At 39.2% G+C, this 9209-nt stretch overlaps 1 long non-coding RNA gene across 1 annotated transcript in view; it reads right to left on the reverse strand.

The window, feature by feature from the left end:
* The window catches only part of LOC110128238 (uncharacterized), a 54762-nt gene extending 46661 nt beyond the window's left edge, over positions 1-8101 (reverse strand). Inside the window, exon 1 of the long non-coding RNA XR_002311091.2 lies at positions 7856-8101. This is a non-coding gene — a long non-coding RNA (uncharacterized lncRNA). The remainder of the gene's footprint in view (positions 1-7855) is intronic.
* Positions 8102-9209: the final 1108 nt, after the last annotated feature.

Consider the following 9209-nt stretch of genomic DNA (forward strand, 5'->3'; position numbering starts at 1 on the left):
ATAAATGAATTCAGCAAGGTAGCAGACTACAAGATTAACAAACAGAATTGACTGAGTTTCTTTACACTAACAAATAGTAGAAATGAAATGTAAAAAAAAAAAAAAAAAATTCCTTTTAAAGTCACATCAAAATATACTTGGGAATAAACCTGACAAAGGAAGTGAAAGACTTATATGCTGAGAACTATAAAACTTCAATAAAGGAAATTGAAGACAATTCAAAGAAATGAAAAATTTCATGCTCTTAGATTGAAGAGTATTATTAAAATGGCCATACTTCCCAAAGCAATCTACAGATTTAATGCAATCTCTATCAAACCACCCATGCCAGTTTTTTACAGAACTAGAATAATCCTAAAATTTATATGGAACCATAAAACTCTTCGAAGAGAATATAGGCAAAACATTCTCTAACATAAATTGTACCAATATTTTCTTAGGTCAGTCCTCAAGGCATAGAAATAAAGGCAAAAATAAAACAAATGGGACCTAATCAAACTTACAAGCTTTTGTACATCAAAGGAAATCATAAACAAAAATGCAACCTATGGATTGGGAGAAAATATTTGCAAATGATGTGACTGACGGTTTAATTTCCAAAATATACAAACAGCTCATGCAGCTCAGTAACAACAAAAAGAACAACCCAATTGAAAAATGCAAAAGACTTAAATAGACATTTCTCCAAAGAAAATATATGGAGGCCAAAAGGCACATGAAAAGATGCCCAAAACTGCCAATTATTAGGGAAATCCAAATCAAAACTATAATGAGGCATCACCTCTCATTGGTCAGAATGGCTACCATCAAGAAGTCTACAACTACAACATGCTGGAGAGTGTGTGGAGAAAAGGAAAACATCTTACACTATTGGTGAGAATGTTAATTGATACAACTACTATGGAGAATAATATGGTGGTTCCTTTAAAAACTAAAAAATAGAATTACCATGAAGTAGTGTAAAAGTGTTAGTCGTTTAGTTGTGTACAACTCTGTTACCCTGTGGACTGTAGCCCACCAGGCTCCTCTGTCCATGGAATTCTCCAGGCAAGAATATCGGAGTGGGTAGCCATTCCCTTCTCTAGGGGCTCTTTCCAACACAGGGTTCAAATCTGTTCTCCCACATTGCAGGCACATTATTTATGTCTGAGCCACCAGGAAGCCCAGAACCTGTAATTCCACTCCTGGGTATATATCCAGAGAAAACTTTAATTTGAAAGGATACATGGACCCCAGTATTCACTGCAGCACTGTTTACGATAGTCAAGACAAGGAAGCAACCTAAACGTCCATCAATGGATGGACAGATAAGGAATATATAGTACACAGATAAGATGGATATTACTCAGTCATAAAAAGAATGAAATAATGCCATTTGTAGCAACATGGATGGACCTACAGATGATCATACTTAGTGAAGTCAGAAAGAGAAAGACAAATACCATATGATATTATCTTATGTGGAATCTAAAATATGACACAAATGAACTTACCTACGAAACAGAAACAGATTCACACACAGTAAATTTATGGCTACCAAGGAGGCGGCGGGTGGGGGAGGGGTTAATTGGGAGTTTGGGATTAGCAGATGCAAACTATTATATATAAAATGGAAGAACAATATAGCATTCGATACTATATTCAATATCCTGTGATAAACCATAATAAAAAACATAAAAGAGAATGTATATATGTGTAACTTGAGTCACTTTGCTGTATAGCAGAAATTAACACAAAATTGTAAATCAACAATACTTCAATAAAATAAATAAAATCTGTATCTTAGAATAGTGAATATAGTTAGAACACACAAAAACTGAAGGAATGAAAAACACTGTTTGGGAAGAGGCATTGTAGGAATAAGTGTGAAGTAATTAAACAATACTGTTATTTTAAACTGTTTGCAACTAAATGTTTTCTTGTGTTATAGCTTATAGGTTGCAAAGTCAGAGAACATGAGTTCAGGTAAGAATCCAGAAGGTTGGTTAGCAGTACATGATAGCAGTCTTTCCAGTGAGGTTGAAGAGAGCCCTCTGGAGCCTGTCTTTTCCAATAAACGGAAAATCTGATCTGCAAGGTGTGATGCGTAAGGTCTTCATTTCCTGAGAGCACAGTATGAAAAGATTACTCTCCTGAAACAGAGTTATTCTTAACACAAGCAGTTAGGCCTGTGCAATATTGAAGTATATCTTCTCTTATCAACAGTGGGTCAAAGGAGTCAGAAGCCAATTGCACTGGGTATCCCTTGGACCATCTCAAAAGAAAAGAGTTTATAAGTTCCTAAAGGAGTGGATCTGAGTAATGCTTTTGGCCAGGATATTTGGATAGTCTCTATAAGTTTTGCTAGTTAGGTCTTTAAAACAATTTTTTAAAATTGAAGTACAGTTGATTTACAATGTTGTGTTAATTTCAGATGTACAGAAAAGTGGTTCAGTTATATATACATATATATACATACATGTGTATGTATATATACTTATATATGTATATATTCTTTTTCAGGTTCCTTTCCTTTATAGATTATTACAAAACATTGAGTATAGTTCCCTGGGCTAATTATTAGAAAAACGCAAATGTGTAAGGACATTACACTAACCCTGATTAAGGATGTACTTACAGCAGAAATTAACCAAACTGTAAATCAATAATACTTCAATAAATAAAAAATTAAGTCTGTCTGTATCTTATAATAGTGAACATATGAAGACACAGTAAAAACTGACTCAAAGCAGAGCTCATCCAAGTACCTGCCAGTAAAGTGGGTTCTTTAATCCTATGAAATTCAAGGGGAGTTCCCCAGGTGGGGATCATCTTTTTTTAACAAAATTTAGCCACAGAAGCATCAGTAGCCTATCTACAAGGGAGAACTTTGGTCCAGTGAGAAAACATATATACCATGACTAAAACACGTTTATAGCCATGAGATGGGGGCAGTATGAAATCTATTTGCCAAACCTTGCATGGCCCACTTGGCATTTCAAGATACCCAGGAGCAGTGCAGCGAGGTTTCCCTGGATCGTATTTTGGACGGGGAGGACAAGCGAGGGAAGCACTCTTTGTGACTTTATTAGTATTCCCCCAACGATATTTCTTCATGAATGCCATCATTTTGTCAGTGGACCACTGGTTCAATGCATGTACAATCATAAGGAAGGGAATCTTAACATTTCTCATTGGATCAGTTTGTTATTTAACTTAAACCAGAGTGTTGTTGTTGTTTTTTTTTTAATCAAACCAGTGTCCTTTGGGACCACAACAGAGATCTGGTTATTAATTCCTTTGAAAGCGGCATTTTGGGCATAAATATCAGCACAGTGGTTCCCTTTTTGCCCCTAGGGAGTCAAGTTTGAACTATCCAGGGATCTCAGTAATCATCAAGGCTTCTGGCAAGGTATGGCAGCTAATTAATTTTGGATGCAAGAGAAATTTAAAATTTCTTCCCCATTAGAGGGGGGAAACCTCACTGTTTTCATAGCATCCCAAAGTCATGGGCTACTCCAAGGACACATGGGCTACAGTACTGGTATAAATGTTTGTGGTTTTGCCCTTGGCTAAATTCTAAGCATGAGAATGTGTGTGTAGTGAAGCCAGTGGGCCACAGTAGCTATAGGTAAAGATGATGTCAGTGATGGCCTCAGTGATATCACAGGAGTTGGAATAGCTTCTCAAGCACTCTATTTACCACTTTCTTCCTTTAAATAAGAACCATCTGTAAACTATGAAAATCTGCATTAGTTAGAGGAATCTTCTGTAAATTATCACAAGGAGTTGGAAGATGTTGGCTATAATACCCTTATGGGTCAATGACAGTCCCCCTGTTTGGGGGTGAGCATTCTACGTGCATTCCCTTCCTTTTCACATATAAAAGGGAAAAGGGAAGCTGATAATAACAGTGTCCAAGGGCAGGTGATCTCAGTAAGGTTTTCTGTAAGCATTCAGAAGCTGTGTCATCTTGACCTCCTGAATTAATGGGGTCAGGTTTGCTAGGTTTTAATAAAGCATATAGTGGATGAACCATAAGAGAGAAATTTGGAATCCAGGTTCAACAGTAACTAGCTAGCTGGAACTGGTGCTTAGGTTTAGGTTTGTGGAAACTCAGAAGGCCATGAAGCCTATCAGGAACCAAATGCAGCCCTTGTTCTGAGATCAGGTGCTATAAATACTGATCCTGAGTGTGAGCAGACTGCAGCTTTTCTTTGGAGATTTTATGTCCCTTCAAGGTCAAACATTTTAATAAGTGGATACTATCATCTGGTGTGGAGATTTGAGAAGGAGATCATCTACATATTGTAAATTGTCTATATGTTAAAACTAAGGACCTGCAGAAAACTATCAGCTTTTAAGATTTGTGAAAAGTAAAAAAGACTTTCTGTGAAATCCTGGAGCATGCTTGTCCAGGTGTCATGTTATCCTTCCCAAGTAAAGGCAAAAAGATACTGACCTGCCTTACCAGCTAGAACACTAAAGTGTTGTGGCTCAGTCGTGTCCGACTCTTTGCGACCCCGTGGACTGTAGCCCGCCAGGCTCCTCTGTCCATGGGGATTCTCCAGGCAAGAATCATGGAGTGGGTTGCCATGCCCTCCTCCAGGGGATCTTCCTAACCCAGGGGTTGAACCCAGGTGTCCCACATTGCAGGTGGATTCTTTACCATCTGAGCCACCAAGGGAGCCCAGAACACTAAAGAATACATTATTAATACACCCATCAATTACAGTGAAAATTTGCTCCCAGTGGGAATGGATGTCAGTAAGAACTACAGGGTGTCAAGGGATAACGGCGTTATTTATTGCTCAGGGGTTCTGAACAAACCTACATCCTTGGCCCCTGGGTTTTCTCATAGGTAAATAAGAGTATTACAGGAACTCCTGCAAGGGATAATGATGCCCTAAGCCTTGACATCTTCTGTTATGGGCTTTATTCCTTGAAGAGCTTCTTTACTTATAGCCAGTGCCTAATCACTTCAGTTGTGTCTGACTCTTTGTAACTCTATGGACTGTAGCCCGCCAGACTTCTTTGTCCATGGGATTCTCCAGGCAAGAATACTGGAGTGGCTTGCCATGGCTTCCAGGGCATCTTCCTGACACAGGAATCGAACATGAGTCTCTTATGTCTCCTGTATTGGCAGGTGGGTTCTTTTACCACTAGTGGCTCTTTACTTATAGGGTATTGATTAATTCTGAGAAGAGATTTTGAGGAGATGTTTGAATCTTTTGTGGCAGATGCACTGTGAATTTTTCCATTATTAGAGATTTGCCCATAAAGAAGACGGGAGCTGATTCCATAGAGAAAAATTATCGGTTTCTCCAGAACCAGCTCCTGTACTGTTGAAGGCAGATAAAAAGATGTTGAAGGGTCGCTTAATTCATTTAGTTGGCTAATTTGATGGCTTCTGCCAAATTCTAGAAATTGTTTCCCCTTTTTAGAAGAAAGAAATCCTGGTCAGATATTTCTCTGAGAGGTCTCAGCCGAATAAATGGATAGGGGCAGAGGAACTTAGGAGAAAGGGTGTGCATCTCTCAAACAGCCTAAACAAAAGGGAATCAGCTCAGAGATAAGAACCCCTTGAGGTCCACTGGAGATTTCCCTCAATTTGAACAGTTCTTAGTACTTCAAGACAGGGGCTGCTTTACAGCAGTGGGATTGAGTACCAAGGGTATGTCCATTAAGACAGAGAGAGATCTCATTCCCCATCTAGAGACTTGTTTCTCTGAGCTGACTGAAGAGAAACAGAAAATATCCGCTGTTGCTTAAAGGTCCATCATTTGGAATTGGGAGAACAATGGAAAGGCTGGTTAGAAGGCTGAAGATGCCAGTAAGGTTTACATGTGTAGCAATCGCCCAACCCCCGAATTTCCTGGCTCTTTGCAGTAACAGCAGAAACTGGAAGGTTTTGGTTTTGTTTATAGAGAACTTCATTTGCCAGAGTTGAAGATTAAGAAATTTAGCAGTCTTTTTCGGAGACTCATCTAGAGTCTGAGCATGCTAATTTGCTAAATTAACTAAATCTGGAATGGACATAGTTTCCCATACCATCCTGGTCCTTTCAACTAAAAGAGAAAGGTTCTGATTAACAAACACACAGTTAGAGGCTACCCCAGAGGACTTAATATTTCAAAGAAGACCACATTTTCTTTTAAAATAATCTGAGGTCAATTACAATAGTCATGGACCAGGTCATCAGATTTTTGTGTGCAAGCCTGAATTCTGTTCCCATCAACAGGCTTAGGGAAGGCTATTGTCATTGCTTGGTGGATGTTTTTAGGGAGTGCTGTAGCCTCTTGCTTGATCTTCTAATCCCTTCCAGGAGGTTCCCACTGGGCTAGTTTCATCCAATGTTTGGCTTGACCCTCACCAGCAAGCATGTGGATTGATACAAATCTGAGAATCCAGGCTGGTAGGTTTGAATAACTCTGTTAAATTCTTCAGCAAACCTATCGGGGTCCTTGATTACTTTAGAAAACTAACTGCAGCTCACAATTTGGCCTAGTCCAGGAACCTAAGTAATTTAGGGTTTATTTGGAGTCGGACATGACTGAGAGACTAAGCACTGCACTCACTAGTTTTTAATAGTTTGTTTGCCTCAATTAATTTTTGTATTGTGCAGAGAGGCAATTTTCAGACTGCTGATAACATTTAGAAGTCTCAAAATACCAATCAAAATATGTGTCCAGTTCAGTTTAGATGATTCAGGGCCATGTCTATCTCACTTTTCAAGAAGGTAAGTCTAGATGAAAGTGAAAGAGGAGAGTGAAAAAGTTGGCTTAACTTAGATCATGTCATCTGGTCCCATCACTTCATGGGAAATAGATGGAGACACAGTGGAAACAGTGTCAGACTTTATTTTTTGGGGCTCCAAAATCATTGCAGATGGTGATTGCAGCCATGAAATTAAAAGACGCTTACTCCTTGGAAGGAAAGTTATGACCAACCTAGATAGCATATTAAAAAGCAGAGACATTACTGGGCCAACAAATGCCCGTCTAGTCAAGGCTATGGTTTTCCAGTAGTCATGTATGGATGTGAGAGATGAACTATAAAGAAGGCTGAGCACCAAAGAATTGATGCTTTTGAACTGTGGTGTTGGAGAAGACTCTTGAGAGTCCCTTGGACTGCAAGGAGATCCAACCAGTCCATCCTAAAGGAGATCAGTCCTGGGTGTTCATTGGAAGGACTGATGCTGAGGCTGAAACTCCAATACTTTAGCCACCTCACGTGAAGAGTTGACTCATTGGAAAAGACCCTGATGCTGGGGGGGATTGAGGGCAGGAGGAGAAGGGGATGATAGAGGATGAGATGGCTGGATGGCATCACCGACTCGATGGACATAAGTTTGAGTAAACTCTGGGAGCTGGTGATGGACAGGGAGGCCTGGTGTGCTGCGATTCATGGGGTCACAAAGAGTCGGACACAACTGAGGGACTGAACTGAACTGAAATCTAGAGAGTTCTAAAGTTCCCCAAATGGCCACTGATATTCTGAGTTGCTTTTGGTTAAGTCATTTACGCAAATGCACATGAGAAGGAGACCATGGATTTTAAACAAATATAGGCTTGGGTCCATGAAGGTTGAGTGGGGGCGCTCAATACATTCAGATAACTGGGACCCTACTTTCAGAGGTTTTTTTTTTTTGTCTTTCCCTAGAGCAAAGAGTAATTCTTAAATAGCCTGCAGGGCAAAATACCAGCAAAGTTACAGTGGGAAGGGCCTGATTTCAAAAGTGCCGACCACAGCGTGAATACTCACAGCACAAAGCCTTAACATGTAAACGACAAAGGCCTGAAACACATCCCCAGTACAGCCTGGAGAGCTTCAAAATGCTAAAAGGGTGGAGCTCGGATCCAGCAGAAAAACTTACCCTCAGATTTCAGGGTCAGCGAGACATGAGCTCCGCGGACTAGGCCACACTGGGAGTTGTCAGCGTTCTTCTCTGGAGCTCTATGAAACCTCCATGTAATCTTAAAACAATGAAACAGCAAGTTATTTTACGAACAAAATGGGTATATTTGAGAGCAGCCAATATAGTCACGGGCACACGAATACAGTGAACCACAAGCAAGCCAGGGGAAACGCTTTTATAGAGAAGGGGAAGGTGCCTGGGTTACAAACAAAAAGTCTATTGGAGGAAACTGGGAGTTTGAAGTATAGTGACTTTTCATTGGCTGAGTTGCAAGTCTCTCATTGGCTGAGATGTTGCTAGGCAGAAGAAAAATCTTTCTTCCTCCTTCAGGTGGTGGTAGAGTAGTATCACATCTTGCCAGAGATGCAAATACAGATATTGGGATCTGTATTGACATGAGAGCTTCTCCCACTGGCCTTCTGACCATTTTAGTGAGCTTTCCCTTTATTAATTTTCACATAATCTAACAGTAGATCACATGTCAGATTTAATAATAAATTTTATTGGGTAAGGAGTTAATGGATCATCTCATATCCATTAGAATGGCTGCTATCAAAAACCCAGAAAACAAGTGTTGAGAATATGGAGAAGCTGAAATGCTTTTGCACTGTTGGGAATGTAAAATGATGCAGCCACTATGAAAAAAAAGCATGACCATTCCTCAAAAATTTTCAAATAGAACTGCCATATGATCTAGCAATTCCACTTCTGGGTATATATACAGAAGAATTAAAAGCAGGATTGTAAAGAGATGTTTGCACAGCAACGTTTGTATCAGCACTGTTCATAATAGCCAAGAGATAGAAGCTACCCAAATGCCCATCAATGGATGAATAAACAACCAAATGCAGTCAATACATACAGAGGAACACTATTTAGCCTTAAAAAAGGAAAGAAATCTTTTCATATGCTACAGTATGGATGATCTTGAGGACATTATGCTAAGCAAAAAAAAAAAAAAATTAGTCACAAAATGACAAATACTGTATGATTCCATTGAAATAAAGTATCTAGAGTAATCAAATTCATGGAAACAAATAGTAGAATAGTACTTGTCAGGGCCTAGGGGGAGAGAAGAATGAGAAGCCATTGTTTAATGGGTATAGAGATTCAGTTTTGCAAGATGAAAAAGTGGAGATTGGTTGCACAACAGTGTGAATATGCTTAACACTATTGACCTATATATTTAAAAATGATTAATATAATAACTTTTGTGTTACATGTATGTTACCACAATTTTAAAAAAGCATTAGTGGACAAAACCATCTGAGCCAATCCATGAGGTAGCAAATGGAAAAAAAATAAAAAATAA

This window comes from Odocoileus virginianus, chromosome 19 (assembly GCF_023699985.2).
Source record: "Odocoileus virginianus isolate 20LAN1187 ecotype Illinois chromosome 19, Ovbor_1.2, whole genome shotgun sequence".
NCBI classification, from domain to species: Eukaryota; Metazoa; Chordata; class Mammalia; order Artiodactyla; family Cervidae; genus Odocoileus; species Odocoileus virginianus.